The sequence below is a fragment of the Orcinus orca genome, chromosome 3 (genome assembly GCF_937001465.1).
Source record: "Orcinus orca chromosome 3, mOrcOrc1.1, whole genome shotgun sequence".
Classification (NCBI taxonomy): domain Eukaryota; kingdom Metazoa; phylum Chordata; class Mammalia; order Artiodactyla; family Delphinidae; genus Orcinus; species Orcinus orca.
The window spans coordinates 93,569,486-93,586,246 of record NC_064561.1 but is presented as its reverse complement, the minus strand read 5'-3'; the positions used below and the strand labels follow the sequence as shown (position 1 = coordinate 93,586,246).

General features: G+C 37.7%; 1 protein-coding gene across 11 annotated transcripts in view; it reads right to left on the bottom strand.

The window, feature by feature from the left end:
- The window catches only part of APC (APC regulator of WNT signaling pathway), a 141,143-nt gene that overhangs the window by 94,538 nt on the left and 29,844 nt on the right, over nt 1–16,761 (bottom strand). The window contains exon 1 of one of the 11 annotated variants that reach the window (XM_049707477.1): nt 13,016–13,154. The exons of the other annotated variants lie outside the window; for them this stretch is intronic. The gene's annotated coding sequence lies outside the window, so the exon portion shown is untranslated. Of the gene's footprint in view, nt 1–13,015; nt 13,155–16,761 lie in introns of those variants that run through there. 11 annotated transcript variants of the gene reach the window in all.

Here is a 16,761-nt window from a genome sequence, read left to right as displayed (position 1 = left end):
CACTAATAAGCAGGTCTGGAAAGAGGTAGCACATTAAAAACCATGTGACAGAAGTGGGGATCTGACAGTATTTAATAATGAAAGCCCTAAAATTCTTCATTTCAAATAAAGTCCTAACAGGTAATTTTCCACTAAAACAATAAAATAAGAGAAAAGGTAATAACACAGAGAAAGAGCAAAGTACACAGAAGTATGCTAAGACACAGAGGTTATAACCTCACACAATCACAAAAAGAACCAGATGGGCAAATTGAACACGAGACTACTAAAAGTGCTCTTCACTGGAGGGAAAAGAATTCAGCCCTTCAGATGGACAATTAAAACATTTGATCATGGGACTTCCCTGGTGGTCCAGTGGTTAAGACTCCACACTCCCAATGCAGGGGGTCCGGGTTCGATCCCTGGTCAGGGAAATAGATCCCGCATGCTGCAACTGAGGCCCAGCGCAGCCAAATAAATAAGTAAATATTAAAAAAAATTTTTGATCACCTTTTTTCCCCCCTCCAGAATCAAATCATTTAAGTCACTTCTGCTTTAGAAAGCAGGGTACTTTCATACAATTTTACAGGAAAAATAAGACGTTTCATGGAGTAATACTTTGCCTTATACCCTTGCAGGATGTTGCAGCCATCCCTAAGTCAAAACTGCTTACTGAAAAATTTAAGAACTCATAAATTTATTTTAGAATGCCTTTTATACAATCACATGAATTTCATACCAAATATATCTCAAATGAAAGTCACTCAGCATCATTAAAAATATCAAAATTTATCACATGAAATAGGGAAAAACTCTGAATCTTTCACACTACTGAGAATATACAAAGATCTAAATTTGTTTTTCAGTAAGGATACCCAGTAAAGAGATCCTCACCCCTTAAGAGTAGGGTAGGGGAGAAGAAAGCAAAAGGACTGTTATTTAGATTTTTATCCAAATGTTGACTGGAAAACAAATTTACCAGTATCCTAAGAAATTAATGCAAGGAGGCAGAAAAGTTTAGGCAGGCAATTAAAATTAAGTCTGAAGGATTCAATTAGAATTAAATATGAAGGATTCTTTATTATAATTTAAGAAGTTTGGGATCACTTTTTAAAAAATTAGTAAAACTGCTTTTATTGTTTGTTTGTTTTTGCGGTACGCGGGCCTCTCACTGCTGCGGCCTCTCCCGTTGCGGAGCACAAGCTCCGGACGCGGATGCGCAGGCCCAGCGGCCATGGTCACGGGCCCAGCCGCTCCGCGGCATGTGGGATCTTCACGGACTGGGGCACGAACCCGCATCCCCTGAATCGGCAGATGGACCCCCAACCACTGCATCACCAGGGAAGCCCTATTGTTTTGTTTTAATGAATTAAAAAAAAAAGATGTATTTGCCAGTACTGTTAGATGGTAATGAAAAAAGAGGAAAATACCAATAGAAAGAAGAAACCAAAAGAGTCATAAAAGACTACTTCGCTCAATTTTATGTAAATAAATTTGAAAACTAAATGAAATAGATAATTTACTAGAAAATATAATTTATCAAAACTAACAACAAAAAGAGATGGAAAATCTAAAATTTACAACAAAAATCACTATTATAAAATCGACATTATTCAACATATTAATAGGTCTACACAGAAGAAACATATTATCATGCCAAAGGTGATGAAAAGATGCTTTACAAATTCAATGTCCAGTTTTGTTGAAAATACTCAATATAATAGGACACTTTTTTTTTTTTAACACAATATATAGCAGCCCAAAGCCAGTACCACAGAATATGGAAACACTGGGTATACTATATTCCTAAACTAAGGGAAAGCCCATTTTTACCACTCTTACTCATTGTACCAGTCAACACAATTAAAGAATGAAATTAGAAAGGAATACTATTGGCAGATGATATAATTATATACCTAGAATATCCAAAAGAATCAACTAAATATTACCACAACAAGATAGTCTAGTAATTTAGTGTAGTACAAAATACACAGAAACCTTTCCTTTATATGTGTAAAGAGAAACCAGATAGAAGATGAAATGGAAGAAAAGATCTTATTTATAATAAAAAAACACAGGCAAAAAACCCCAAAAAACCAAAACCAAAACAAAAAAAGCACAGGCATAAACTGAACAAAGAGTTCAAAACATATTATGAGAAAACTATAAAATGCTTCTGAAAGACACAAAGGTACATTTCAACAAATGGAAAGACATACCTTGTTTGTGTACATAAAGATTCAGTATCATAAAGATGTCATTTCTCCCTAAGTTAATTTATAAATTTTACATGGTCCCAATACAAATATTATATAAGACTGGTTTTTATTTTGTTTTCTGCAGCTAGAAAACTGAAAAAAACAAGCAAAAAAGGGAAAACATGAAAAAAGAGCAGGAGTACACCTACCACATATTAAATTACTGTACAAAGCCATTATAAGTAACATAGTATGAAGTCAACTGTACTGTACAGTAAGTTAATTTCTTAGTTCTGATCATTATACTATGGATATGTAAGATGTTAACATTAGGAGAAGCTAAGTGAAGGGTACATGGGAACTCTCTATTATTTTTCCAACTCTTTTGTAAGTCCAAAGTTATTTAAAAATAAAAAGGCTTTAAAAAGCCGTAATAGGACTTCCCTGGTGGCGCAGTGGTTAAGAATCCGCCTGCCAATGCAGGGGACATGGGTTCGAGCCCTGGTCCAGGAAGATCCCACATGCCGTGGAGTGACTATGCCCGTGCGTCACAACTACTAAGCCTGCGCTCTAGAGCCCAAGAGCCACAACTACTGAGCTCGCATGTCACAACTACTGAAGCCCGTGTGCCACAACTACTGAGTCCACGTGCTGCAGCTACTGAAGCCTGCACACCTAGAGCCCGTGTTCCACAGCAAGAGAAGCCACCACAATGAGAAACCTGCACACTGCAATGAAGAGTAGCCCTCACTCGCCACAACTAGACAAAGACTGTGCGCAGCAACGAAGACCCAATCTAGCCAAAAATAAATAAAATTTAAAAGAAAAAAAAAGTTATGATATTGGCAGATGAATAGATCAACCAAGGGAACACTTTTTTTTTTTTTTTTTTGCAGTACGCGGGCCTCTCACTGTTGTGGCCTCTCCCGTTGCGGAGCACAGGCTCCGGACGCGCAGGCTCAGCGGCCATGGCTCATGGGCCCAGCCGCTCCGCAGCATGTGGGATCTTCCCGGACCGGGGCACGAACTCGTGTCCCCTGCATCGGCAGGCGGACTCTCATCCACTGCGCCACCAGGGAAGCCTGGGAACACATTTTTTAAAATTCCATAAGTAAATATATGTAAATTTAGTCATAATAAAGGTAGCAATCTCAAACACACATGAAAAGATGAACTTTAAATAAATGGCGATGGAAACTGGACAGCCATGAGGAAACTGACAAAACTGCACCCTTCTTTATACTACACACCAGGGTAAATTACAAAAGAAACAGGGATTTAAATGTTTAAGAACATTACGTGGCATTTAAATCATGGAAACAGTTCTGTTTTTAACTAAAGATACTTAAATGGAATATACCTGCTTCCAAGAAGGCTATTATGGAGCAAATGAACATTTTAATTTTACCTGATTAGTTAATGGGTAAGGCACATGGAGGGCCTGTTGGAGCTCTGAAGTGATGATGTCTATTACTAGACTAGGAGTGACAGATCGGGTTCTTAGGTTCCTTTAAACAAATGCGAAAGTTTTTACTTGGTATAAAAGCTTAACTACTTTTAAATAAATAGGATACATCCATGCAGTGGAATATTACATTGGCATTAAAAAGAATGAGGTTGATGTAAAAACAAACCGAAAAAAGGGGGAGAAAACAAAAAATGAGTACAGGTCACTATGTCTCATACTGTCCATCTTGTTCTAGTAAAAAATAAAAGGATTGTATAAAGATAAAAATGTCATTGAAAGGATATACAAAAGTATAGTCATTGCCTCTGGAAAAAACGGTCTCAGGTCTGCTGAGAAGAAGCTTTTCTTTTCATTGTATATCTTTTTTTTTTTTTTTTGCGGTACATGGGCCTCTCACTGTTGTGGCCTCTCCCGTTGTGGAGCACAGGCTCCAGACGCGCAGGCTCAGCGGCCATGGCTCACGGGCCTAGCCGCTCCGCAGCATGTGGGATCCTCCTGGACCGGGGCACAAACCCGTGTCCCCTGCATCGGCAGGCAGACTCTCAACCACTGCGCCACCAGGGAAGCCCTTCATTGTATATCTTTGTGTAAAGTTTGAAGATCAGAGCAAAAAGTTGGTTTTTTGAAAAGACTGATTATGATTAAAGAGAGAGAAGAGCCCAAACACTTAAAAGGAACAAAACTCAAAGGTGGGGGGAACTGACTCGAAGAAAAAGAAAATCTTAAAAGTTCTGCAACATTGAAAAACTGGAGCAGTAGTTAAATATTTCCCCTTTCCTTCTCCTAACACAAAAAATACCAGATTCAAATGGTTTTACAGACACCTTCTACCAAACATTTGAGGAACAAAGTATTTCAACCTTTTGTTTTTTATAAATGTATTTATTTTATTTATTTATTTTTGGCTGCGTTGGGTCTTTGTTGCTGCACGCAGGCTTTCTCTAGTTGCGGCCAGCACGGGCTACTCTTGGTTGCGGTGTGCGGGCTTCTCATTGTGGTGGCTTCTCTTGCTGCAGGGGCACAGGATCTAGGCGTGTGGGCTTCAGTCGTTGTGGCACATGGGCTCAGTAATTGTGGCTCACAGGCTCTAGAGCGCAGGCTCAGTAGTTGTGGCACATGGGCTTAGTTGCTCTGCAGCATGTGGGATCTTCCCGGGCCAGGGCTTGAACCCGTGTGCTGTGCATTGGCAGGCGGATTCTTAACCACTGCACCACCAGGAAGTCCCTAAGGTACAAATTTTCTTCTCCATACAGCTTTAGGCATGTTTCATAGGTTTTAGTATAAAATGTTTCCTTCTCTATTTCTTGATAATTTATAATTTTAATATTGATTTCCTCTTTGACTCAGGGATACTTAAAAGATTCTTCTCAATTATTAGGTATATAAGATGACTTGTGAGTCATCTTTTTATTGCCATTGATTTATTGTTTATTAGATTGATTGGAGATTGTTGCCTACAAATGCTACCATTTTGAATTTTTTAAGGTTTGCCTTGTAGTCAAGAACATGACTAACTTTCGTAACTATCTCACTGAAATTTAAGAAAAGGGAAAAGTGTACAAAGTTCTCAAAGTTATATACCTATTTATTGCCTGTAGCATATTATTTAAATCCTCTGCATATCTGTTAAATTTTTGTACTTGACAGGTGAAATTTAGAAAGCCTACCATTTATTGCATGTCATGCAATACAGTAAGTACCATATATTAATATATATGTAATTTAATCTTCGCAACTGTGAGGTAGGTATCACTTCCCATTTTAGAGTTAAGGAAGCTGGGACTTCAAAATGGCAAATAATTTTCGTAAAAACACAGATCATGTGGCTAAGCCAGGATTTAAACTCATATTTGTTCCCAATGCTCATGCTCCTAAGACCATGTAATACTACCTCTACATGGCTTTCATGACCTGGTGTACCCGATACCAGTCTAAGTTCCAAACTTATTTTCTATTAAGTTCCAGTATAACCCTTCTCCTTAAGTAATTCCCTCTTCACCATTCCATACAAACTATTTTGTACTTCTGCTCATAATTCATCTCCTTTTTTGAATGCCCCATCCTTTTCCCCTCTGCTTTGCTACCCTTTAAGGCCCAATTCTGTTGCCTTACATAAAACCTTCCTGTCTCCTACAGCCAGTAATGAGTCTCCCTGCTGATTGTACAGTAAATACTATACAACTTGGCTTAACTGTTCTCTAATTATTCCACTTTACTTTGGCAAGTTTTGTTTTCTACCTTTAAGACAAGGTTTGTATCTAATACTTAGCTTTTGTAATTCCGAAAATGCTTTACTCAGTAACAGCCACAAAAAGATAAATACATGCAAGAATAAACAGCCATGGAGAGCAAAGAACAGAAAAAAGAGGGCACAAATTCAGAGAATGTCCAGGATGACTTTCCCATTAAAAGAGTAAGATGATGGATTTCTCTCTATGCGATTCAAATCGACAAACATTTGAGAACTTATTAGTCACAAGACACCGTGCAAATATTATAAGGAGATTTTTGTGGGTTGAATTGTGTTTCCCAAAATGATACATTGAGTCACAGGTATCTAATCTCTGGTACCTGTGAAAAGTGTCCTCGTTTGGAAACAGGGTCTTTGCAGCTGTAATCAAGTTAAGATAAAGTCTTACTGGATTAGGGTGGGCCCTAAATCCAATGATTGGTACACTTAAAACAAGGCCAAGTGAGGAAATGAACACAGAGACACAGGAAAAACGCCAAGTGACAATGGAGGCAGAGACTGGAGTGAGGCAGCTGCAAACCAAGGAATGCCGAAGACTGCCAGCAACCACCACAAGCTAGGGAGAAAGGCATGGAACAGATGCTCTCTCAGAGTCTCCAAAAGGAATCAACTTTGCTGACGCTCTGATTTTGTACTTCCAGCCTCCAGAACTGTGACAGACTACATTTCTATGATTTTAAGCCATGAGTGTGTGGTACTCTGTCACAGCAGCTCTACAACACCAGGGAAAAGATAAATTGACATGTTCCTTATTCTCAAGTATCTTATTAACTAGCAAATGGGTAGTATTCCAGTAGGAAGGGGAAATAGGATCCATACACAAATAAATCAGACGTTTGTGTCTCATCTTACATTCTCTTGGCTCACTTTAACTCTAGTCATTGCCGCATCAATCAGCTCACTGCAAGATATAAACTGACAGCACAACGGCTGACAGGTATCCTTTTGTTTTCTGTTCTAGTGTCAGTGACAACCCAGTGTGGGTCACCAGCATTCATGCATATACAGCCTATAAAAGAGTGAACACCTGATGGGACAATCCTTGACTAAAGGGGAATGGGAGCTAGTAAATATAATTCTTTTCCTTAGATGGACAATTTTATATGGCTTCTTTAAAAGTCCCAGCTTTCAGGACTTTCCCAATTATCCAAAGTGGTATCTATCCATACTGGCTGTCCCTCTTCACTATTTAACACTTTGTAAGCCACTACTCCTGTTCCTGGATCACTTCCCAAAGCAAGTATTTCGCACAAGGCCTCAAGATTCTCAGAATCTCAGGAGTCTGACTTACAGGGGACCCATGCTAAGATACAACTTACCTACAATTCAGAGGCAAGTTTGGGTTCAAAAGATTGATGTAGAGTCTATGGGAGTCACACCTTGCTGAGAAAATTAGAGGTAAGGGCACAAATATGGACTGGAGCTACATTGTGGCTAGCTATCTTCACAGTGCAAAGAAGATGAGATTTGGATAGAGTACCCACAGAAATGGTACGATGACAAGACTAAAAGGTACAAAGTCACGTTGCTTTAATGTTTCTCAGTTTCTATTATAAACAATGTCAGAAGTAGCTAATATACTGACAGGCAATTTATCAATTAATTAATGACAATAAAACCAAGAATCTAAAAATAGCTAGTGGAATATATATTTCAATATTCTTCATTGGATATCTGCTTACTATCTTAGTCACCATTGTATACCATATTATAAACAAATCTGGTAAATGAAAATCTGAATTTACCCCAAAAAGTAACATTCATTCACAAAAACACAACTTTAAAAAAACCACTTCATCTTAAAACAAGGAACTGTATGTGTATGTCTGAAAACAAATGAAGACCTGTATGTGTATGCCTATAGTAGACAGAACAGTGGCCCCACAAACATGTCCATGTCCTAATCCTGGAGACCAGTGAATATGTTACCTTACAAGGCTAAAGGGACTTTGCAGATGTGAACAAGTAAAGGATCTTAATATGGGCAAATTTTCCTGGATTATATGGGTGGACTTACAGTAATCACAGGGTTTTGTTTTTGGTTTTTTTTTTTGCGGTATGCGGGCCTCTCACTGTTGTGGCCTCTCCCGCTGCAGAGCACAGGCTCTGTACGCGCAGGCTCCACGGCACGTGGGATCTTTCCGGACCGGGGCACGAACCTGTGTCCCCTGCATCGGCAGGCGGACTCTCAACCACTGTGCCACCAGGGAAGCCCAATCACAGGGTTTTATAAGAAGGAGACAGAAAAGTCAGCGTCAGAGAAGGATATGTGAAGACGGAAAGGGGGTCGGAGTCAAAGAAAGATTTATTGTGCTGCTCGCACAAAGATGGAGGAAGAGGCCATGAGTCAAGGAATGCAGTTAGACTCTAGAAGCTGGAAAAAAGGAAGGAAATGGATTCTCCAGGTAGCCTCTGAAGGAAGTACAGCACTGCTGCTGTTATGATTTTGGTCCAATGTAAACCATTTCCGAATTCTGATCTCCAGGGTTGCAAGATAATAAATCTGGGTTGTTTTAAACACTAAATTTGAGATAATTTGTTACAACAGCAATACGAAAAATGCCCTATGATCCAGTGATCCCTCTCCAAAGAATAAATTTCAGTGAAATCTCACTGACTATGTAGTGATCTTAAAATAGATCCACAATTTCTTTGACCTTATACCTTCAAAAGTGGAGCTTAATTCATCTCCTCCTGTGTGGGCTGGACTTAGTGACTCACTTCTAATAAAAAGAATATGGTAGAAGTGATGGGCTATGTCATAAATGGCTTCCTTCTTGCTCTTTCTCTCTGGGATCACTGGGGAAGCCAGCTGCAATGTCATGAAGATTCTCAGGCAGCCCATCGTAGAGACCCATGGAAAAGAAGCGAGGCCTTCTGCCAACGGTCAGGAGAAACAGACTGTGAGTGAGCCATCTAGGAAGTGAATCTTCCAGTCTAGTCAAGCCTTCAGATGACTGTAGCCCTGGCTGACATCTTAACTGTAACTTCATGAGATTCTGAACCATATACCCAATTAAGATATTCTTGAATTTCTGCCCCAGAGAAACGCTAAAGTAATAAATATTTGTTGTTTAAGCCACTAAGATTTGGGGTAATTTATTGTACACTGATATGTAACTAAAATAGTCTATAAGAAGTCATATACAAGGATGTACACCATAGCAAAGTTTGTGGTAAAAGAGATTTGGAAAAAACCTAGGACCTTCACATCTGATAGACACTAAAGAACATTAGATAGCAGAGTTAGAACGACAAACTAGATGGACATAAAGTAAAACAGGTCTTAAAAACAGTATCGAGTTAAAAATGTTCAAAAGTTATGTAAATTAAAAACATAAATTTGGGTACATACCCCCAAAGAAGTGAAAGTAGGAACTCAAACAGATATTTGTGCATCCATGTTCAGAGCAGCATTATTCACAAAAGCCAAAAGGTGGAAGCAACCCAAGTGTCCATTGAAAAATGAATGCATAAACAAAATGTGGTATACATACACTGGAATACTATTCCACCTCAAAAAAGGTGGAAATTCTGACACATGCAACAACATGGATGAAACCTGAAGACGTATCTTATATGAGGTTCTTAGGGAAGTCAAATTCATAGAGAAAGAAAACAAAATGGTGGTTGCCAGGAATTGGGGGGAAGGAGAAAATGGAGAGTTAGTGTTCACCAGGTAGAGTTTCAGTTGGGGAATGTGGAAAAGATCTGGAGATGGACTGTGATACACTCACAACAATATGAATGTACTTAATGCCACAGAACTATATATACACATAAAAATGGTTAAGCTGGTAAATTTTATGTATGTATATTTTACCACAATTAAAAAAACCCTCATTAACTATAAAAAAGACAAAATGCTAAATATTTCACAAGAATTAACGCATATTTAAGAACATATGTGAATGAGTGCCTACAAGGGGAGTGGGAATAGGGCCTGGGAATAAAGGGGAGAAGGCTTGCCTTTTATGGACTGATGTCATGATTTGATTTACAAAAACAATTTTCAAGAACATATCTATTATATAACATATGAGATGTCACCTATACCAAAACAAGAAACCATCTAGGTAGCTTTCCTTCTAAGAGGTGAACTTACAGAAATCAAGAACCACAGATTATTGAGTATTGGAACTAGAAGATCTAGAAATCACTTCATCTAACCTCATTTTACATTCAAGGCACTTAATACTTCAAAACTAATTTGCTTTTCAGAATTATCTGCTATTCCAAGCAGATTTTACAAGGCATGGTGTTTCAAAGAGCAAACCACCACATTCTTTCAGTTAGAAGACATTTTAGATGATATAAATCTTTAAAGATCCTAGGAGTAGCCAAAGCAATCAGTGTTTTCAATGCAATAGCAATAATATTTCACACAGTTCTATTGTAAGTTTCTTAGAGGTTAGTTTCCATGTCTTATTTGACTCTCCTGAACCTTTATAGGTCTGGCATTTAGTAGGTACTCAAATGTATTTCAATGTATTTCCTCAAGTCATCTTTTCTATATTATATTGCCCTATCCTATCTTATGTGCTATGTAAAATTCCAGAGTGTAGTACCAAAAAAAAAAAAAAGAAAAAGAAAGAAAGAGGAGGGAGGTCAAAATTAAAGAGAACACTTAATATAAAAGGACTGTTAAATTATGTGAAATTAGAAAAAAAAATAGAGAAAAATGGTAAAATAAAAATCCAAAGAGCAATGCATGAAAAGACTGCAATTAATAGCTTTGATTCAGTTCATAGACCTACTTATGAATATTTAACTTTTGAACTCCTTAACAGCTCAATTCTGGCAATATCAATTAACAATGAATAATTTCAAAGACCAACAGTACAGTCTTATATTAGGTATTTCATAATGCAAGGGGAAAGAAATCAACTTTTTTGATTTAATTCCAAAAAATATCTTATTTTTTTTCTTATTTAATTCCAAAATTAAATAAGAAATTTATTTAATTTAATTCTTATTTAATTCCAAAAAATATCTCTATCTAATACTGTTCTGTTTAGTTGAAGTTTAAGTTGATTAATAAGATGATAGTTTCATAGAGTTAGAACAAAATAGAAGACTTATGTTCTTTACATCCTTATACAATACATGACCTTGGATAAAGTCACAACATATGCAATTAGGAATAATCTAACGTTTAAAATGAAAATAATGCTACATTGAGCTGTTTAAATCATAAAATAAGATAATTTATGTAAAAATAAGAATCATAAACTCTCAAAAACTATACCAATTGGAGTTCAAAGAAACGAATGGTATTAGCTATTAAATTTCACTTGAAAAAAATTTTTTAAATTATTGAAAAAGTATCTTGAAGGATCTTCTGGAAAATTTGGATATACTGCAAAACAAACAAATAAATTTCACTTGAAAATTTAATGCAACACCTTTAATTCTAGGTACAGTTTCCATCAGATTTTAAAAAGAGATCCTAAGAACTATTAACCCTGATATCCATAACTAAACAATTCTTAAAGCAAAAATAGTTTTAAAAATAAAGAATAAAATCGCTTATTTATCAGTGAAAACTTTACATAGTCTAATTTTATTCAAGTCCAATTCCTTATTATCTTGAAAAAAGTTACTGAAACAAAAATTATAGGTTCTTTCAAGACTTTCTATTACATAAACACTACTTAAGAGACATTGATCCTGGAGGGCTTTACAAAGCCACTGCCACCCTGTTCAGAGAGTAGGGAGGTGTGACAAGCTGGCTACCATAAATAGGCATTAAGATAAGGCATTTAAAACTACTCAATCTGAAAACTTGTTTTTAGACATTTAATGAAACAAAAATACAGTGCAACGGAAACAGTCTATATCAAGAGTATATCTTATGAATATTCACTGAACAGAAATACATCTAAAAGAAAAATCATACTGCTTTAATTTGAAATATTTGCCTATAGACTTTATTCAATGAGATCTAAAACTGACCAGAGTAATATAAAATTACCTAATAAACACAGACCTTAAATATTAAGCCTATGAAAAATTTACCACTGTAACTTTTCACAAAGTGATTTACATTATAAAGTGATTTACTCTTGAGTAACCTAATTAATAGCATAAAGCTATACTAACAAAGGAATAGATCCACTGCTTCATACATAATTTATTAAGATTTCCTATAGGATTTATTTAAAGCAAAGAATTTGAGCATCTCTTTTGTGATACAGAATCAAAGTGTCTGATAAATTCCACTGTCAAAACATTCATAGCCTGATATTCTTCCTACTTTAAAAAACTAAGTTATTCTTTCCATCCAGGTTGTAATGATATGATAAACTATGATGGCTTTTTGTAAATAGACTTCTACCACCAGCATTGCTGCAAGGGTTCTTATTCCTCTGCAGTTATCTTTCCAGCCTGGGAGGGAGAAAAGCACTGCTGCAGTCATCTGCAAAAAGGCATTACATTGCGTCTTAAAACTAACAAAGACACTGGTATCTCTTTGCCACCCTATTCACTGGCAGTTCACTTAGAACTGCAAAAGCAGGCACTTTTGGTAACCCAAATTTCACGGATCAACCAAAACCACCACTGAAGCTCTGCAGTACCTGCCTCCACCTCTTCCTCCTCTCCCAAGGAGCCCTTTCCACTAGGTTCATAACAGCCATCAGCAGCAGCTTGGTAACCCCTCCCCTGGCTACCACTGCATGTGTCCTTGTGGCCAGGGAGGAAAAGAAGCCTTTCAGTGGGCTAAAGCTTTTGCTCCTCGCCATGAATATGCTCCATTCTTTGTTGTCCTCTACCCGTTTCCTTAGATACTGTTATTCCACTCGACTCTGTCAACATGCATTATAAAAACAAAACCTCCTTCTAGCTTCAAAAACAGCTCTTTCTCACCAGACTCCCCTTAACACTCCTACCCCTCCCCCCCTTCTTCCTCTTCTGTCAAAAACCCTGGATCAGAAGCACAGGAAATCCATCTCCTGTGCTGCAATGGTGGGGGGGTGGGGGAGACGCCCCTGCCTCCCCGCTTGGCATGTGGCATCAGACTCTGTGCCAAGGAAAGACCATCGGCTTTAGACAGTGCAAGGGAAAATCGCCTCCTTCTCCCCCGGCAGCTAGCTGGGCCATCGTAGCTCCAGCACCTACCCCATTTCCGAGCTCAGCAGCACCTCCATTCCGTCTCCAGTGACACCCAGGCGGGCTGCGCCAATACAGCCACATGTCGGTCACGTGTGCCCACGCCCAGCCAATCGGAGCGTCCCCGACGGGAAAGGGGAGCGCCCTGGTCCGCATCCAGCGGATTACACAGCTGCTTCACGCTCCGCTTCCCGACCCGCACTCCCGACCCGCACTCCGCACTCCGCACTCCGCAGCAGAACATAGGGCCCCGCCCCGCCCCGCCCCACCCCACGGCTCCAGCCCTAGCCGGCACTTAGTGCTCACCGACTCCACCTCCGGGCAACCCACTGGAGCTGATGGAAGCAGACAAGCATAATGCGGGTGGGGTAGGGGTGGGGGAGGCTCACGGGGCAGGAAGATTAGCACAAGATACTGGCGGTGGGTGGGTAATAAATTACATCTCATTCGCTATTTGCTAAGATTTACATGCTTGCAACACAGAGAAAAAGAATTTCACTAAATGTATTAAAACGAATAATTTTACATTACGTATCACCGATTTGTTAGGTGAATCACTGGAACTGTGTTTGAATTAAAAATACAGTCTCCAGAAATGCTATGGTGGCAGCAGAGTAGAGTAGTTGAGATCAGAATCATGGAGCCACACAGTCTGGACTGAATCTTTGCTCCCGTCACTTACTAGCTGTGTGACTTTAGTCACTTTCATTTCCCCTGCAAAACGGGAGTAGAAATGTTGAATAGAGAAGTTAATATATAGGAAGCAGTATTTGGAGCAGACCCTGACACAGTAAATGCTGTTAGTCACACTAATCTGAGACTTAAATATTTTAATGCAAATTCTGCATTTCACTTAAATTTAATCAAGTGAAGCTTGAATTACTAATTTTTAAAATAAATTTATTTTATTTTTGGCTGCACTGGGTCTTCATTGCTGAGCGCGGGCTACTCTTCGTTGCGGTGCGTGGGCTTCTCATTGCCGTGGCTTCTCTTGTTGCGGAGCACGGGCTCGAGGCACGCGGGCTTCAGTAGTTGTGGCATGTGGGCTCAGTAGCTGTGGCTCGCAGGCTCTAGAGTGCAGGCTCAGTAGTTGTGGCACACGGGCTTAGTTGCTCTGCGGCATGTGGGATCTTCCCAGACCAGGGCTCGAACCCGTGTCCCCTGCATTGGCAGCTGGATTCTTAACCACTGTACCACCAGGGAAGTCCCTGAATTACTAATTTTTATGAGTTAGAAGGACAAAATCCAAATTGCCAAGAATTTAAAGTGGATTTAAATTCTGTTTAAATGGGGATGGGGGTGGAATCAGTTTTCATGATCTATTTCAAATTTAAAAGGATACTTAACTTCAGGTTTTTTAATGAAATGTATTTACTATAATCTTTTAATTTTTCAAATTAATAGCATGAAAAGCAGCAAGCAAGCTATTAAATAGCACACTTGGAGCAATTTCATTTTATTAAAAATGGTATAAATTAGAAAAGTAATAGACAAATAGCAAAATGCTCCTAGATGTACACACAATGGATGGTTCACAGTGGTTATCCATGGAAGGTGAGATTATGGAGTGATTGCTGCTTTTCCTTTCTGCTTCTGGATATTTTTTTCTTTATCTCTCTATTATAATGCCTAATATATAGCAAATACCCCCTAAATATTTGTTGAATGAACAAATGAACAAACATCAATCACATATTACTAGTAATTTACTAGTAAGTAGAAAAATTATATATTACATAAAAGTTTAAATATATTTAGAAACACTTTCCCTTGATATTTGAAATAAAGGAAACACAAATCAATTTGGTTCTATCTTAAATATCCCTTTTGTCAAGATGACTTAGTTGTACAAAAGGCTTTCAAGATTCTCTTACTGAAAGTGCATGATTTATTGAACAGGACTTATTTATACAGTCATCAACTATTTGTGACAAATTCTGAATAATTTCTCATAAGGCCTAAAACTTCTGGAAAGGAAGAATACATTTTAGAAGCTCCTAAAAATAACTTCTTAGTACGCTAAGAAACAACTCTATTACTCTTGACTCAGACTATGACTCAAGCTATTATTTAGTATACCAGTTTGTAGCCAAAATATTTGTCTAAATTTTTATTACATGTGTTGTAACAGTTAGTGTTTCAAATGACAAAATTTTAAAGAAAGCTATGACCATTATATGTTCACCGATCAATAAAACTCAAATCAATCAAAAAGCAAGCCAATCTAAAAACTACATTTTACAATGTGGCCAACTGAATTTTTTCAGTAAAATTTTCAAACCAGTTTTCTCAGATTCCACAAAAGTTTGATTTGAATTTTGTATTAAAAATATACTTAGGGCTTCCCTGGTGGCGCAGTGGTTGAGAGTCCGCCCGCTGATGCAGGGGACGTGGGTTCGTGCCCCAGTCCGGGAGGATCCCACATGCCGCGGAGCAGCTGGGCCCGTAAGCCATGGCCGCTGAGCCTGCGCGTCCGGAGCCTGTGCTCCGCAACGGGAGAGGCCACAACAGTGAGAGGCCCGCGTACCGTAAATATATATATATATATATATATATATATATATATACACTTAGCTATTTTTAAAACTACAATTAAAAACATATACAATCAAAATGTTTTAGACCAAATTTGAAAACAATGGAGGTCACTGAAGCATTAATTTGTGCTACTAGGTTTATATGTATCTCAGAATAAAGCTCCTGCCATCCCTATTTGTATAAAAATGTTATTATTCAGGCTACATACATATGTATGCATTAAAAGTATTTTCTGATCAAAATTTGCTATAGAAATAAATTGTACATTAAGGCTATTATAAGACTGTACTGACAAACATGTCCCTGATTTCAAATATCTGTGCTCATTATGATTAGCTTTACTGTTTTTAATAAATATTCGTAAGTAAATGTTATAAATATGAACACATAGTGCACCTTAAAAAAATAAACAACCTCTGAACCTTCTGTAACTTAAAAAAAATTGATGACTCAATAGAAATAATAGGATTCTTAAAGTCTTAAATCCTTCATTCTATTTTAACATGAACCTGTTAGGCTTAATTTAAGACTTGTGATTTTAAAAACTGATAAGAATATGGGCAACAATATCAACTAGAATAAAATGAGTTAAAATCAGTGCTCTGAATTCAGTTATCTCAACTCGTACTTTAATACTTAACTCTTTCTTTACTGGAGACCTCAGATACATTGATAGCAGAATAAAATATAGATTTATGCCTACAAAGAGATCAACGGAAGTTTTTTTCTTTAAAAATAATTATGTATTGTAAAAGCACATGCTAGTGTAAGTTCTCCAGGTGCCAAGCAACCAAATAAAGCTCAAATTCATTTAAAAATCTTCCAGTCTTCAGATTCATACTGGGTTAGGGTATGACAAAAAATCCTAAGAACAGAACAAAGTGGGTCAGAGACCAAAGACCAATTCTCCCATTGTTTCTATACTTCTCATGGGACATGGGAAGGAGCTGAAATGTTGCAATGGAAATTGGATTTTTAGTGATGTATAAACTAAGTGAGAGATATATACATGGTCTTCTACAAGCCAGACATATAGATGTGTTCTACGTTACCTCAAAAAGCAAAAGTTTCTCAAAAGAAATGTTTCTAGCACCAATAATAGAATCTTAGTGTTTTTCCCTCCAATCTTTCTCCTCTCTAATCAGCAAATATCAAAATAGATTTTTACACCCCTGCTCAAGAACATTTCATGGCTTTCTGTTACTGAGAGTGGAAGT